The sequence below is a fragment of the Globicephala melas genome, chromosome 4, assembly GCF_963455315.2.
Source record: "Globicephala melas chromosome 4, mGloMel1.2, whole genome shotgun sequence".
In the NCBI taxonomy this organism is placed as follows: domain Eukaryota; kingdom Metazoa; phylum Chordata; class Mammalia; order Artiodactyla; family Delphinidae; genus Globicephala; species Globicephala melas.
Window position 1 is genome coordinate 59,731,264 of NC_083317.1, and position 18,173 is coordinate 59,749,436.

At 40.1% G+C, this 18,173-nt stretch overlaps 1 protein-coding gene across 2 annotated transcripts in view; it reads right to left on the minus strand.

The window, feature by feature from the left end:
- The window catches only part of USF3 (upstream transcription factor family member 3), a 43,726-nt gene extending 36,249 nt beyond the window's left edge, over window positions 1-7,477 (minus strand). For both annotated transcript variants that reach the window (XM_030836808.2, XM_030836809.2), the window contains exon 1: window positions 7,307-7,477. The gene's annotated coding sequence lies outside the window, so the exon portion shown is untranslated. The remainder of the gene's footprint in view (window positions 1-7,306) is intronic.
- Window positions 7,478-18,173: the final 10,696 nt, after the last annotated feature.

Sequence of the window (18,173 nt, forward strand, 5' to 3'; positions counted from 1 at the left end):
CAGAATCCAACCATGCTGGCACCCTGATCTGGACTCCCAGCCTCCAGAACTGTGAGAAATAAATTTCAGTTGTTTATAAGCCACCCAGTCTATGGTATTTTGTTATAACAACCAAAATGGACTAAGACAACCAACCGCAACTTTTCAAAGTCTCTGAGAATTGGGGTTTTCCACAATTGTGTTGGCAAAACTCACTTTTCTAGTGTTTCTGCTTTAAGCCTGTATCAGGTTGCAGATTTCTCAATGCTATAAGGTTTGTCACCAAGCTGCTCCTATATGCTTTTCATTTCTCCTAAAGTCCTCAATGTTTTTCGTCTTTAGATGACACCTTTCCCAGCTTCTCAACACTAATAAGGATGTGTCCTTATTCTCCCATTTTCTTATTCTTGTTATTTAACTGGATTTTTTTCGTTATACAAATAAAACACCCTTATATTAAACTACTCCGATCATTCTGAAGGATTTAAGTTGTAAAAGTAGTAGTCTTCTCCACCAACTGTCCTCCTCAAATTTCCTATTAACACTCTTTAGTACTTTCTTACTTTTTGGCACTGTAAGATGCTCCAGACTCATCTTGTGACATATATCCTATTGTTTCTCTGGAGAAGCCTGACTAATATAGTGGGTAATCAGTAAGGTGCAGGCAGGAGCTTTTTAAAGTTCCTCAAGTGATTGTGAGGCACGGCCACTGTAATCAGTAACACAGATTCTCTCAAGTTCCCCATATTCTTCACCTGACATTAATGAATGAAAGGTAGAGTGGAACGTGACTAGCCTTTGATATCAGACTGAGGATCAAATCTCAAAGTTGACATTTACTAGCTATTTGCTTTTAAAAATAAGTATTCCTTGAAGTCTTAGTATCCTCACATTTAAAATTGGGAGATTATCACCAACCCCTCAAAGAACTCTTAGGAGTTTACATGATAATACGTTTAATGGATCAAGCAAAGTGCCTGGTATGTAGCAAGAGCTAAAGACACTTTACTTGCCTTTCTTCCATTTCCCCCCTAATTCACTGGGAAGATGAAGGTCATCTGGTTCACGTTCCTTAACTGGATCCTACATTTATCATAACAGACCTCTGTCTATACATCTGTCCTTTCAGGCTACCAGAACATCCTAAAGCTAATTCCACCACCTGTGGAGAGAGATTCTATACTTGATTCTTTCCTCTTTAGTACTATATTCCCTCCTTAACCATTTCTCTCTTGTTTCCAAAATACAAAGAGTTTCCTCATATTAAACTGGAATTTACTGCCTTTTCTGTCTATCATTCCGTTTCTTTCCTCCTTTCCTATGAAACGTCTCACCGTTCCTTCACTGGCCAGTCTCTTCTAAAGCCCGTGGCAGTACGCCTTCTGATTGCTCCTGCTAGCCAAAACTGCTTTCTTAGAGGTCAGGGACTATTTTTCACCAAGTCAAAGGTCTTCTCCTCTCTGCAGGATTTGAGGCTGCTGATCTCTGCCTTTTCTTGAAATTCTCTCTCCCAGGCTGTCTTCCTCTCTCCAATTATGCATCATCTTTCTCTAACATGAATCCTCGTCTTTCTCTCACTTTGACTTCGAAGGCTGAATGCTTTTTTTCTATTTGCTTTTCCCCTGCAAAGTTTCAAATTGTTTCTGTGTAAAAGCTGTTATGTTTTCTACAATAAAGCTACATTTCAACACTGATCTTACTCCAAATCTTTGGTTAGGCAAAGCTCTCTTCAGAGCAATTCATTTCAAAACCAATAAACAAGAGTCTGTGTGCAACATGTCAAATGGCCTTGCCTCTTAAGAGACCTATTTCCGATTTCTCCATTTTATCAACGACACCAAAATTTTAACATGGCTTTAAACTCAAAAGTAACCTTCAGATCTTCTCACCGAATCCTATCAATTTGTTGCACAATGTTCTTCTCATGTTTGTTACTACCACCTTAGATGAGTCCCCATTTTACACAGCTCTGGTTCTTTCTTGCTCCCAGCCTTTTCCCTATTCTTCAATGGTTTTATACTCCAATGTCTCATTCATCTTTCCACTGCGCTGTATCCTATCACATGCCTGTCCTGCTCCAGAATCTACAGTACCATTTTCCAACATCTACTGTATCAAATCCAAACTCTTGGGTCCTACCTTTCATGACTCTACCTCACATTGCCTTCTTTATTGCAGGGCTCACTCATCCATTTCTACCTAGTACAACACACAGAGGAGCAGGGTTATATAGCTGATCACATCATCTACTCTTCCCTCCTCCCCAATTCAGACAGATGTTTCCCTGTGCTCCTTATCAGCTAGTTTATTTTTTGCTAAATCTATGCTATTTTCCCACTGACACAACCTTTCCACTTTGCTCTGCTTATCCAAATCCTGCTAACTCTTTAAAGCCCAGTGCAAATACGTCCTCTTCTATAAAACCTTCCCTAATATTTCCAGCTAACACTAAACCTTCTACCTTTGTTCTGGACTCTATCACTCCCACTTCTTAGCAATTTTGTTACAAAAATATATCCTTTCTCTCATATATTATTAATTTCTCCTTCCCTATTAGTGCTTTTACATTAAAATATATTATTCATTTTTTTCCTATTTAAAAGATTAAAAAATTTTTTTTTCCTTTTCTGACCTTGCCACAGATTCTAGATGTTCCTATTCTCTTCTCCCTTCCCACCATCAGGCTCCTTGAACAAGTAGTTTATACTCACTGTCCTTTCATCCTCACTTCCCATTCACTCTTCAACTCCCTGTTACATGGCTTTTATTCCTAAAACTGTTTACAACAAGCTCACACATCAAGATCTCCACACTGCCAGATCCTACGAACTCTGTAGGAAATATCTTGGTTTTGGCCTTCTGGCAATACCACCTCGCTCTTCCTTTGGACAGCTTCTCTGATTCCTGAGGTCTGATATGACTATCAAACATGGGCTCACCTCTGGGGTGGGCACAGGGCTGACCAACAAGACTCTGTGCACAAGGAGGAAAACTGGCTGAGGCTGAGTTAGCCCCACAGACCCATGTGATCCTAGAAGCTGCTTTCTCTGGTCTTCCCAAGGCTTCATTATTCTACCTTCCTTCACTTCCATGAACTTACCAGTATCTATCCATAAATCCCCCTTTTTTGCTTAGGTTAGCCAAAGACAATTTCTGCTGCTCTAACCAAAGAGAAATTGATCCTGCAAGTGGAGTTGAGGTAGAAGTGGTACCTCTCATGGTTACACTACAAATTTCTTCTCCCTGTCACCTTCACTACAGGCTTCTGCTGTTTAAGAAATCATAGTAGCTAAGGGGAGACCGCTTTTGCCAAGGGACCCAATAATGGCTTCATTAATTTGGAGGGAAGGCTGTCTGGGGCTCCTCATGCAGCCAGGTAATAGACAAAAGGGAAGTCACAGGGTGCATAGGTGGGAACTGGGAGAACCCTGGGGCACCTCTATTTACTAATACTAGCAGCAAAATTACCACACTACTGCTACATTACACAGACAAGGTCTGCCAGGGCTCAGACCTCTCAAGAATAAAAGTTTGCATGTCTGACTACACATGTCTGACCCCAAAGTCCATGCTCTTTAACATACCACTTTCTACCATGACAATCTACTTGTTGCTCCTTAATCAAGAAATGCCCTCTCTCATCTCCATGCCTTTGCACCTATCACTGTGTTTGGAATGCTCATATCAACTTTCCAACTGGGAACTCCTAATTATCCTCTTTGAAACTTTCTCTGATCCCTACAGGTTAGTCCCAAACATCCTGACATAATACATACTCCACAATATCTTAACAGGAAATACACTCTATATGCTTATTGGCTATTCCCACTAGACCGTAAGCTTCTAAATGGTAGACACCACATCTTCCACATTTGTATGCTCAACAACTAGTACTCAGTACGGGAATAATAAATGTCTATTGAAGGAATATCTGGTCTTTCTTAATTTTACATGGTATTAATCACTGCATCATCAATTTTGAGTACTTACGTTTAAATTAGCTAATGAATATTGTGTTCAGTCCCTTATTTGATATGATGCTCTCCAATCCTCCCAATAAGTCTAAAAACTTCTTGAGAGCTGAGTCCACACCATTTACTACTTCTGTATTCTCTTTAGCACCTAAGAGTATTTGGACACGTGGTAAACACTCAATAAATACTTGATGAACTGAATTAAAAACAGGATATTAGCACATTAATAGGAGCAATTTATTATGCCCTACTGATCTAATTAAAAGATCTGGACTTCTGAAGTAGTGCAATTGTACCCGTATGGAAAATTTAATGAGAAAAAGAAAAATTATCTAATTGAACAGTTAACAGCTTTTCTCTTAGAGTTCCACAAATATTTTACAGATAACAAGAGTCGACTTCCAGAGCTCAGAATAAAAGACTCAAGGCATATATTTCCATGCATGTTGGAAGGATGATTACATGTTTAAGCGATCTATCATAACCATAATTACTTAAATTCCACTAATCCCTAATGAATCCATAATAGGAGTCTAGGACATAAAAATATTTAATAGTGAAATCAGTTAATGCCAAATCAACCTATGCTAAAGATGTATATGGTTATCTTTGCATAATACATAACACAACAGTCATTTACTCATTTCACAAACATTTTTTGAGTGCCTACTAATAAGTGCTATGTTAGGTCCCAGAAGTACAAAGATGAAGAGAACACAGTTGCTATGTTCACGGGGTTCTAGCTCCACATGCTGCAATGGTATTTAAGAATACAGTGTGAATCATACCTCCTGGAGCTCTCAATGTGGATGCTCTAGGGGTAGCAGGCTCATGGAGAAGGTGGATAAACACATACTCAACGGCAATGTGATTAGTGTTAACACAGAAATAAGTACAAGCTGTTATGGGGCCACAGAAAATCATCAACCTACTGAAGAAGTCAGGAAAATACATGGAAGAAACTGACATCCATACATGAATTCAATGTGAGTTAAGGTGTGAGGAAGCTACCACGACAGAAACATCCGGGATGGAATCAAACCTGAAACTATGGTTGCAAGCAGAGTGGGGAGGTTTCAAAGCAAATCAATCCAACCTAGAGCAAACTATTGTAGAAGAGCGCAAAATAAAATACTCCTTGCCGTTAAGTTTGAGAATAATGAAAAACATATACAAAAGAAGTTATAAATAAATATATTAAAGAAAAAGAAAGTTAAACCACTACATGATGTAACCACAAAGGGAGTCTTTTAAACAATATGTGGATTAAAAGTTCAAAGGGAGCCAATCACTGAAGAGAAAGGGCTGTCCAGGAAAACCTTCATTAAAGTTTAGGGTTAGAACTGTTGTCACTGGGGAGAGGGCGCACAGGGAGGGGCATCCATATGCTGAGAAAGACCAATGTCATTAACAAAAGCAGGGATCTGAACTGCATATCTGTGGGACCACAAGGAGGCTCATGCTGGGAAGTAGCGGGGGGGAAAGCTGGACACATGAGTGAAGGCCTAATTTAGAAGAGCCTGGAAGGCAAGCCTAGTGGATTGGACGTTGCTCTAGACACATAGTAGTTCTCAACCCTGACTGCTGAATTGAAACACCTGGGGAGCTTTAAAAACTACACCTACAGCTGAGGTTAACCCCACATCAAAAGTAAGAGACTCTCTGGGGCAAGCAGTCTGGGCATTAAAATGTAAAAGTACATAAGATGATTCTACTGTATAGTCCAGACTGAGAACCACTGGGTTAGAGGTTAAAAAGGTAAGACATGAAAGATATGGTTAAGACCCAAGCTTGATTCAGTCTCTGTTTATAAGCAACAATTTTGAGTTGATTGCCTGTTGAAGCCTATCTCCTAACTTGAGTTAAACATTCTCAGTTTTCTTATGTTTCTTTTCCCTTGTTGACAATGCTAAGGTCTGAAAATAGGAAAACAGCAGATCAATTTCTCTTACCTGCCTATTTCACTGACTGCACAGTCTGCAACTTTAGAATTTTATTTCCATGAAATAAAATTCATGGAATATTATTTATAGCATTTCAATCCTATGCTGCCCTTGAATCCCTGCAATGAGGTGCTTTTATTCCAAAGAATGTTCTAGGCTGCATGCATATCTGGATTTTACAAAATTTCTTTTTTAAATATAGAGAGAATGTAATACCTATGTATAAAAAAGTCATACTGCTTAGATTAGAGAAAAACGTGAGATTAAGTTCTTCTTTACACTGTTCCTGAGACAGGATACTGTTCCTGGTTTCATTAGTGCAATGATTACAAAGTATTTTGCTTATTTTGTAACAATTACTTTTAACGTACTTCACAAATAAAGGGAAACACCAAATGTATCCCATACAGCAACTCTGTACTACATTAAACACGCGTCCTGTGTAGGAGGAAAAAGTCATCAAAGTGATTAGAGTGCATGACAGCCTGTTGATCCTTCAAAAAGCAGGTTTGCTTGTTTGATTGCTTTTTAAGAAAAAGCAAAGGTACAAATATGCTTCAGAATCTGTTACTCGCGGAAGGGTTTATTCAAGAAATCTGTACTTTGATAAGTAAGCAACTCTCTTTTTTCCGCAAACTTAAGTTACCCACAACTGTCTAGTTTTGTGTGGTGTTAGGTCAATATATCTACTTAATAGTAAAAACAGCATGAGAACGTAAGCTGGAAGTCATCAGCTGGGATCCCACATATAGGTTTATGCATTCTCTTATCTCCAGATAAAGTTAATAAATTCGAAGGACCATATCCCACTGTAACCGTAGTGGGGGGAGGGGGAAGGGGCCAGCGGGTATGGGAGAATCGTTCCTATTCAGAAAGGAAAAGAAAGGCTTCTAAAAAGAAGACGCAAGCCTAACTCTCCGACACAGGTGTCAGAGTTAAAAAGCAAGTCACAGGAGTCTGACCAGTGGGTCCGAAGGAAAATCGGAGGGCAAGGAAAGAAGAGGGAATGAAGGAAACAGGAAAAGGTGAAGGAGGCGGGCAAAGGCCATCCGGTATGAACCTGAATGCCCAGCTCTTTATGCACTCGGGGCAGCGTGGAGCCCTTCTCGCCCCGCGCGCATGTCGGGGGTCGGTACGCAGCGCGATCCCCCCACGGGCCTGGCACCAGGGGACGCGGGCGCCGGGAGGTCGGGGAGAAGAGGGGTGCGCGCACCTTCGGCGCTCGCGCCCCACTAGGCTCCGCACGCAGGGGTCCCCAGGAGGAAGACACACTTTGCGCAGCCCTCGCCTCCGGGAGCGGGGAAGGGGTGGGTGGAGCAGAGCCCGGAGCCGCCCCCCGGAGCCGCCCCCGCAGCCCCGGCCCCCGCCCCCCGCCCCGGCTGTCAGCGGCCCCCTCCAGCAGTCACTCACCCCGGGGCTGCGTGGGCTCGGCCGCGGCGGCGGCGGCGACCCCAGCCTGGGTCATGATCCCAAGCGGGTTCCACAGGGTTGTCCGACCGCCCGGGCGAATCTCTCAGTCTGCGGCCGCCGCTTGCTCCTCTGGGGCTGGGGGAGCGCGGGCCCAGGCCCTCCTCTCCCCCCGCCCCCACCGCCTCTTCCTGCGGCCACTGCCGCAGCTGCGAGCCCGAGCCTTCAAGGCCGGAGACCCGGCGGCAGCACGGCCTCAACTTTCCCAGCCCCCCTCCCCCCGCCCCTCCCGACCCTCCCGACCCCTCCCCCCGCCCCTCCCGCGGCCGCCGCTCGGCTAGCTAACAGCCTATCCTGGGTGCACCGCGGTCCCGCCTCTGCCACTCATGGCACCAATCGGATCCCGGGGAGGCTGCCGTGGTAGCCGATCAGAACCCGAGACGCCGTTGCGCTCTGCTAGAGGGCGGGAGGAGGTGGAGGGAAAAGTGAAGAGTGAACGGGCCTCTGGCGGCCCAATGAGGAGGGCCGGGGGGCGGAGGTGTGCAAGTTGGGTTGAAGGAACAGGAAATATTCTTAAAGGTAGAGTGATGGGCAGGACGGAAAGCCAGTAGGTGAATGGGAAAGAGGTGGGCCTGGTTCGTTAAAGGGGACGCCTTGAGAACCTAGAAAAGGAGGTGTTTTAAGAAACTTCTTTGTATCATGGTCTCTGTTCTGCTTCACACGTCTTCGGTAGGAGTTTGGAAGTGGAAAAACTGGAAAGGAGGAGGGCACGGAAGGCTTTCAGAAACGATTAGAGAGATCCTCTTAGCCTAGAGGGCAGGAAGGCGGGATGATGCCTCTGTAACACAGGAGGTGGGGAAGAAAAAAGAGATTGCAGACGTCTCCGGCTGCCATTTCACTGGAAGATCGTTGCTGACCTGACGCTGCTCAGATTTGTTGGCTGTGGTCATCTGTCATTTTTCATTAGCCACAAAGGCGGATTCCTGCGAACTGGAGATGACAGTGTTCAGAAATGTCCTGGGGGCCTCCTAGCTGGGGGAAGCGAATATGTGACATTCGGGGATGGGATTTGGAACTTCAAGCTTGGGTTCTTATAGACCTAGATCTGGGAGGTACAGAGCCGCGGGTGATGGCATGGAGACCTGAGGGTCCGCTAATTCCAAGATGGGTTTGGGGCCCTGGAACCGTGGTCACAACTCCCTTTTCCTGGTTTTACTTCCTATTTCGTAACCCCTCCTCCCCTGAAACAGGTGTCCTCCACCTAGTGGTGATGAAAGATTGCCAAGCGCTTCCACCACCAGGTTCGGAAATGTCCCAGATCTTACATGTCCAGGGGCTAGACCAGGCAACTTCCAGAAGGTGCACACAGGGCATGGCATAGTGGGAATTACTTGAGCCTGTGTACAGAGGAAGCTGACCTTGTATTGGGAAAAGGTGTAAAGTTAAACAGTAACCACACCTTATGTTTGTACAGCAGTTTAAAAGCTATGATGAAACAGAAGGCCTTTAGTGTTACTTGTAAACTATGGCATGATAAACAGCCTGGAAATTTTCTTTAACTCTTGCATCTCAGCATATAAAGTTCTAGCCTCTGAATGCATTTAGCATACCCAAATCAAAGCTGCAGATAAGACCCTAGGATTCAGAGCCTAATAGTAATGCTAATATAGCGCCCGAAATTGTATAGTATTAGTTAGTATGTCCAGCTGTAGGAAATAATTTCCATTGTGATCAGAATATAAGGTATTCTTGTTAAAAATTATTCTGGTTAATAAACATCATATCTCGGGTATGTATGATTTTCCAAGGAAGTGCAATGCATTGAGCCTAAAGTAAAATAACACAAATAGTTTTGACAGTTCAGAAAACAGTTGTTAAGAGTTTCTTTGGACCACCATTGAAAACATACATGAATACCTTTCTGGCACAGTGTAGAAATGTTAAATTTCTATTTGATAAAAGGTGGGGGTGGTAAATTGGGAATTCGGGATTAACAGATACAAACTATATAAAAAAACGAGGACCTACTGTATACTACAGGGAACCATATTCAGTATCTTGTAATAAGCTATAATGGAAAACATTGTAAATCAGCCATACTTCAATAAAAAATTAACAACAACAACAACAACAACAACAGAAAGGTCTGAATGTTTGCTTTTTAATTTAATCCTCATTCCCGACTGAAACCCAAGTCCCAATCATAGATCTCTTCGTTGACTTTGCCTATTCAACGTTGGTTTACGGCTCTAGATGAGAGGATGACATCAGAATATCGCACCAGTCCAACTCCCGGCTAGCTGACATGTGCTTATAGTACCTACACTGATAATAAAATATGGTGGCCAAGTGAAACTGGTCTCTCTGCCTCTAGGCCAAATCCATTTTTCACACCGCTGGAGTAAATATGATTTTCACCCACGTACTTAAGATCCTTCAGTGGCTCTAAAAGACTCTCTGCATGACTTACAAGCCCCTTGCTTGCCTCCCCAGTTTCATTTCCTGACACCTCTTTTTTCCTGTTCCTGGGGATGAAAGACTAGGGGACGGAGGGGCTCTCTGGGCTCTACTCTACCCAACACCTCCCTGCTCCCAGAAGAGGGGGCCGCGCAGAGTGTGCCTCCTCGCAGGGGACCCCTGCGTGCGGAGCCAGGTGGGGCACGAGAATGGGGGTGCGCACGCCCTTCTTCTACCCAACCTCCGGGCGCCCCGCGTCGCAGGATGCCAGGCCCGCGGGGGGCTCACGCTGGGCCCCTATCCCCAGATGCGTGGAGGGCTAGAGAGGCTCCAAGCTTGCGTGCTCTTTTTAGAAGCTTTCGGAAATGAATGGCAGCGGTACAAGCGAACGGTCAATTGTTTTCCAGGATGGTTGTAGTATTTCGCATTGTCAACAGCAATATATGCGGATTCCAGGTACTCCACATCGCCAACCTTTGATATGGTCAGTCCTTTTCATTGTAGCCCTATGGTGAGTGTGAAGTGGTCTCTCGTGATTTTAATTTGCACTTCACTAATTACTACTGGTGTTGAGCATATGTTCCTTGTTTATTGGACAGATACACATCTTATTTGGTAAAGTGTTCAAATCTTTAGCCCATTTTAAAAGCAGGATGCTTGTCTAGTTGTTGAGTTGTAAAAGCTCTTTGTACCCTCTGGATAAAAGTTCTTTCTCAGATATATGTTGTGCAAATATTTTCACCTAGTATCCTGGGGGGGAGGGGGACAAAACCAAGATCGCTTTTTTAAGGAATCTTCAATAAACTGAACATATTTAAAATGTACAACATGGCAGGTTTTGAAGTTTGTAAGCACCTGTGAAACCATCTCCACAATAAAAAATGAACATATCTAGCCTGCCCTCAGTTTTCCTCATCCTCCTTATTCACTCCTTCCTCTTGCCCTCATCCTGTTCTCCAGGCAACCACTAATCTGCTTTCTGTCACTACATTCGTTTCATTTTCTAGAATTGTAAATAAATGGAATCTTTCTGTTTATACTTTTTTTTGTCTATCTTCTTTCATTCAGCATGGGGGGGGAGGGAGAGGTTCATCCACTTTGTTGTATCAATAATTCATTAGCTTTTGTTGCTAAGTAGTATTCCATCATATGGATATATCATATATATTCACGTTGGTGGACAGTTAGATTGTTTGCAATTTTTGACTATTACAAATAAAGATGCTAGAACATTTGTGTATAAATTTTTGCATGGACATTTGCTTTCATTTTCCTTGGGTAACAATTTGGTAAATATCCAGTGGAATGGCTGAGTCAGGTGCTAAGTGTACATTTTTTAAACAACTGCCATATTGTTTCCCAAAGTTGTTATACTATTTTATATTTTCACTAGTAGACTCTGAGGATCTGAATTGTACCATAGCCTTATCAACATTTAATATGGTCAATCTTTTAAAATTTTAGTCATTCTAATAGGTGTATAGAGGTATTTCCTTGTGACCTTAATTTGCATTTCCATAATGACTAATGATACTGAGCATTTTTCATGTACTTATTAGCCATTTGTATATCTTTTATGAAGTTCTGTTTAAAGCTTTTGCCCATTTTTATTGGGTCATTTGTTATTTATGGGGTTTTAAGAGTTCTTTATGGATTCTGACTACATAGCCTTTATCAGATGTGTGATATACAATATATTCTCCCAGTTCTGGGTTGTCTTTTCATTCTCCTGTTTTTCAAATAGTTGTTCTTAATTTTAAGTCCAATTTATCAATTATGGCTTTTATGAATTATGCTTATGGGGTCATATCTAAGAAATCTTTGACTAACACAAAGTCACACAGATATTTCTATTTTTCTTCTAGAAGTATTATAGTTTCATGTTTTATATTTAGATCCACGGTGCATTTTAAATTGCTGTATATCACAGAACTATGGATGAAAAATTCTTTTGTATCGGGAAGTCCAGTTTTTCAAGCACCAATTGTGGTTTTTTTGTTTTTCTTTCTGGCTGCACAGCACAGCATGTGGAACTTCCCCAACCAGTTATTGAACACAACCTGTGCCCCCTGCAATGGAAACATGGAGTCCTAACCACTGGACCACCAGGGAAGTACTCAAGCACCAACTGTAACAACCATCCTTCTTCCACTGAGATGTCTTTGTACCTTGGGCAAAAATCAGTTGACCATATATGAGTGGTTGTTATTTCTGGACTCTATTCTGTTCCATTGATCTATTTATTGATCTTGACACCAATACCACAGTTTTAATCACTGCAGTTTTTTTTTTTTTTTAATTCACTGCAGCTTTGTAAGTCTTGAAGTCAGGTAGTGTATATAAGTCCTCCAATTTTCTTGTTCTTTAAAAAATTGTCTTAACTATTCTAGGTCTTTCGCATTTCCATATAGACCTAAGCTTGTCAAGAAGAAAAAAAAAAGCCTGCTAAAATTTTGAGTGGGATTTATAATTCAATTTGGGAAGAAATTACAACTTAATATTGAGTCTTTGGATTCATGAATGTGTTCTCTCCATTTATTTGGGTCTTTTAAATTTTTCTCTGAGGAGTGTTTTATAGCTTTATGTATACAGGTCTTGCATATATTTTGCTAAATTTATCTCTATCATATGTTTATGCTATTGTAAATGTTATTAAATTTCTAATTTTAATAGCTGGATATACGATTGATATTTGTATCTTGTGGACTTGTTACTCTCACTTATTAGTCCTAGTATTTCTTTTAAGTTATCTTAGCATTTTCTACTACATCGTATCATCTGTAAATAAAGACAATTTATTTCTTTCTATCCAATCTACATACAGGCTTATTATTTCTTTTTCTTGTCTTACTGGACTGGCTAGGGCTTCCAGGGCAATATTATATAGAAGTGGTGAGAGCAGTCATCCTTGCCTTTTTCACAATCTCACACATAAAGCATCCAGTTTTTCACTATTAAGTATGATGGCAGCTGTAGGGTTTTTACAGATACCCTTTCCAAGTTAATTTTCTTTTTATTCCTTTGTCATTGAAAGTTTTTATCGTGAATGAGTACTGAATTTTTCTGCATCTACTGAGATAATCATGAGGGATATTGGTCTACTGTTTTCTTGTAATGTCTTTGTCTGGTTTTGGTACTAGTAGAATGCTGTTCTCATAACATGAGTTAGGCAATATTCTTTTTTCTACTATTTCTTGAAGAATGTAGAATTGGTATTATTTCTTCCTTAAATATCTTTTAGAATTCACAAGAGAAGCCATTTGGGCCTGGAATTTTCTTTGCAGGAAGGATTTTTACTACAAATTCAATTTCTTTCATACATATAAGGCTATTCAAGTTACCTATTCTTTATTTTTTTCTAATATTTGGCTTTTTTCTTTTGGTATCAGCTTTATTGAGATATAATTCACATACTTAAAATTCACCCATTATGGTTCAATAATATTCCATTATATGCATATGAAACATTTTGTTTATCCATTCATCAGTTAATGAACATTTGGGTTGCATCCACTCTTTGGCTATGATGAATAACACTGCTATGAACACTCATGTGCAAGTTTTTGTGTGGACATGTTTTAATTTCTCTTGAAATTATATACTTACATACCTAAGAGTGGAACTGCTGAGTCATATGTTCAACCTTCTGAAGAACTGCCAAACTTTTATTTCTTTTTGGGTGACATGAGTGACTTGTGTCTTTCAAAAAAATTTGTCCATGTTATTTGTTGAATTTATTGAATAAAGTGGTTTGCAATATTCCTTTATCATCTTTTTATTGTAAGTTCTGTAGTGATGTCCTCTCTTTCTTTGCTGATGTTGGTAATTTGTGTCTTCTGTGTAGGGGGTCGGGGGGAGTGGTCAGTCTGGCTAGAAGAGAGGTCTATCAATTTTAGTTTTTGGAAGAAGTAGCTTTTAGTTTCATTTAATTTTCCTACTCTTACTGTTTTCAATTTGATGGCTTTCTGCTCTTTATTATTTCCTTCCTTCAGCCTACTTTAGGTTTAACTGGCTCTTTTTCTAGTTTCTTAAGGTAAAATCTTAGATCTTTGATTCAAGATCTCATATACAAGCAACAAAGATTTACCATATAGCACAAGTAACTAGATTCAATATCTTGTAATAAACTATAATAGAAAATAATCTGAAATAAATAACTGAATTACTGCTGTGCACCTGAAACACAATATTCTAAATCAACTATACTTCAAGGAAGAAAAACAGATCTCATATACACACTTAATGCTATAAATTATCTTTTAAGCATTTAATCCTACAGCTTTGACATATTTTGTTTCCTTCTATTCAATTTTTTTCTAACTTCTCTTGCAATTCCTTTTTAGACACATGAGTATTTAGAAGAATGTTGCTTAATTTCCAAATATTTGGGGGATTTTCCAGATTTACTGATTTCTTGTTTAGTTCTGGTGTGGTTAAAGGATGTGGTTTGCATAGTATCAATCCTCTTTAATATATTGTGACATACTTACCAAGAGTTCAAAATCTCTATAACAGAAGATTTGTCTATTTCTCGTCAGTTGTCTATTATTAGGTTCATATTCATTTAAGATTATATTCTCTTGGTGGATTCCTTTATCATAAATATCCCTCTTTTATCCCTGGAAATATATTTTGTTCCAAAATCTACTTTGGTATTAATTTAGCCACTCCAACTTCCCTTTCATTTTTGTTTACATGGTGTATCTTTTCTACCCCTCTTCTGGTTCACTTGTATTTAAAGTGGGTTTCTTATAGGTAGCATGTTGTTTTGTTTAATTCAGTATGAAAAATCTCTGCCTTTTAATTGGTGTGTTTGGACTATTTACATTCAATATAAGGATCAATATGGTTGTATTTGAAGTTTCCATCTTGCCATTTGTTTTCTATTTGTCTCATCTATTCTTTGTTGTGTACATTTTATACCTTGCCTTCTTCCACTTTAATCATATTGTTAGTTTTTAAAAGCTGGGTAATACTGAGATACCATATTTTATCATATTTATTGTGAGCATTATAGAGCTCAGCCCCTTAACTAACTGTGACCTTGAGAAAGTTACCTTTTCTAAGCCTGTTTCTGAAACTGTAAAATGGAGCTAATGAAAGTTCCTACCACAAAAGACTGTTGTGTGAATTCAGTGAGAGCATCGATCAAAGTGCCTGCCACATGGTAATCTTTCAGTAAGTGTTATAGTAATGAATGAATTCAGTGCCAGACAGTGGGGTTAGGCCCTGAGGATGCACGTATTTTCAAATTCTCATCATTTAGGCAAAAATAAGGACATACTTTTGTAAGCTGCCTTATTAGAGTTTCCTTTTCCATTAATTGTATTTCCTTTGTGAATTATGTCCTTTCACCATCAAAAGATCTCAATGTTTTTCTTAGGTATGAGCTCTTTAGACAGAAAAACTGTGTTAATGCAAAATTTTGCAGTCCCCTTTCTAATACAATTATTTGTAACTGTTAAATCTGACCATATTTTTAAAACTATGATTTTTGTAACTTTCCTGGAGGATATGCCTATTAGAATTTTTTTAAACTTCACTCTTTCAGACATTTTTACAGGCATTTTATATTCTTCACATCCACGAATGTGGTATATCACTTTATCTCTTCCATTAATTCATTCAGTTTCAAAGGAACTTCATATTTTGTATAAACTATAGCTTTTACTAAGTTAGTCTCTCTCCTCTGTGATCACTGTGAATGGGTTAGTTTCCCATTATCTAGCTGGTGAGCGCTGACAGTATGCTCCTGATACTTGTGTCTAGCTTTTATTAAACTTAGTTGGTTCTGTATTGAAATGTTGAGATAACTTGGGCTTTTCAATTCCAAAGTTTTACAATGATCATTCATCTCTCTTTTTTCCCCCCACTCTTAGGTATAAAAACATTAACAATTATTCATTTTGTATTGAGAACCAAAGTAAAAATTGACTGAAATGTTTTCTCCAAAATTCTGTAAAATGTATTATACCTACCACTCCAACACAGTACCTCATGGCAATTGAAATAATGTAATGTTGTTCCCTGTTAAGATCACCAGGGCAGGTCTATGCCTATCTTTTTCACTGTTGTATCGTCAGTGCCTGAACCACTGTGGGTACATTCTTTGACCTTATCTCTGTACTAAGTCCCACAAGTTACAAGAACATTTAAAAAAAAAAAAAAAAACTTTAAGGACTGGCAGTAGTCCAGAAACCATGCTCTAAATTTGTCCCAGGTTACATATTACTAGCTGGATTTCAATTTGGAGTGAAGAGACACTAGACAATCTTATGTAGGAAAAGAGGGTTTTACAAGAGAAGGGGAAGCTTTTAGTATACGGTAGTTGCAGTTAAAATTGCAGGAGTGGGCTTCCCTGGTGGCTTAGTGGTTAAGAATCCACCTGTCAATGCAGGGGACACAGGTTCGAGCCCTGGTCTGGGAAGATCCCACATACCATGGAGCAACTAAGCCCGTGCGCCACAACTATTGAGCCTGCACTCTAGAGCCTGCAAGCCACAACTACTGGGCCCATGCGCCAAGAGCCCAGGCTCCGCAAAAAGAGAAGCCACTGCAATGAGAAGCCCACGCACTACAACGACGAGTAGCCCCCGCTCGCTGAAACTAGAGACAGCCCGCACACAGCAACGAAGACCCAACGCAGACAAAAAAGAAAATTTTTAAAAAATTGCAAGAGTTATCAGTGTTTCAACTATAAGCAACTAAATAAGACGTCTGATGAAACCTGAACAGTATGAACAAAGGTCATATAGATTTACTTCTACGTAAAACAAATGAATTGAATCAAGTCCCTAATAGGTAGTCTTTCCTAGTGTCTGTCATCAGAAGAAATTTGTTAGAGAAGAGAAACCAATGATGAAGGAAGACCTACGGAGGTAGAAGTTTTCTTTGGATTTTGAGGCAAAAGGTCACATTTTGTGGAAGGTCATTCTTAATTTGGCTAATAGTATAATCTCCAGCTAAGGTGCCAGTTGAGCTAGTCTGCTGTTTCTAAATTGTAGCTTCCTCAAGGCAGTTTAGAATGGGATAGGCTGAGAACTGGGGGACAAGCAGAAACTCTACAAAATGTAACTTAGATGGTTTCTGTTGTATAAATTCTGAATTTGTATCCCTTTTGCACTCCCTTTCATATTTTTAGTCTCAGTTCTTCTATGGGAATTAGGCTTTTTGTTTATACTCAAACCAATGTTAAAGACAGCAAGTCAGCATAAAGAATATTCCTCTCCACCAAGCTCCTTCCAAAGTTAAAGTCAAGGTCCTTGGAGGCTCTGGTTGTTATTTTAGTAAAGAAGCTGGCCTCTACTTAGACATGAATTCTATGCAAATTAATTAGAATTTTACTTCCCTTTAAAGAGACTATGATTTTTATCTGCCTAGTTCATTGACATATCCCTAAAGCTTAGAATAGTAGGTGTTCAATAAATTTGCAAAAAGTTTTCAACATTTACACCAGCGAAAGGCAGATAACTTTCTCACATTGGAAGATGGTAAGGATAAAGAAAGTCATTAAACTACTTTTAGACTGCTATAAGAAAGCCTTCATCTTACCAGATTTTACTGCTCTATATACTAATTATTTCAAGTTGTGTATTCAAATTTCATCTGCATAAGCAGTTATACTTGTGGTGCCTGTTTTTAGTATAGTTTTCACTTTAGTACAGAGATTACTAGTGACAAATAGGATTTAAGATTGTTCAAATCTTTATAGAGAACTTTTGATATTGCCAGTAAGTACAGTTTCTAAAAGACGAACTAACGAAGTTTGGTCAAGGAAACAAAGAAAAACATTATAATCAGTTATCTTCTTGAGGGTACAGCCATTTAACGTGATTTAATTTATACTACTTAGATTCCTTTATAAAAGGATGTCTTGAGGGTTTTTTAAAATATTTATTTATTTGGTTGCACCAGGTGTTAGTAGCGGCAGGTGGGCGGGCTCCTTAGTTGCAGCATGTGAACTCTTACTTGCAGCATGCGTATGGGATCTAGTTCCCTGACCAGGGAACAAACCTGGGTCCCCTGCATTGGGAGCGCAGAGTCTTACCCACTGCACCACCAGGGAAGTCCCAAGGATGTCTTGAGTTCTTGAAGACAGTAAATAAATAAGAGTAAAAATCGGGACAAAATTCAGCTATGTGGCAGATTAGTTTCAGTATATCAGGAATAACTAATTCCAAGTTCACTCACTCCAAATATCCCTGCACAATAGACTATTCTCCCAAATGTTGGATTTAAGCTTCCATCACAAATTAATATTAAAACAGGCTATAGGGGGCTTCCCTGGTGGCGCAGTGGTTGAGAGTCCGCCTGCCGATGCAGGGGACACGGGTTCGTGCCCCGGTCTGGGAAGATCCCACATGCCGCGGAGCGGCTGGGCCCGTGAGACATGGCTGCTGAGCCTGCGTGTCGG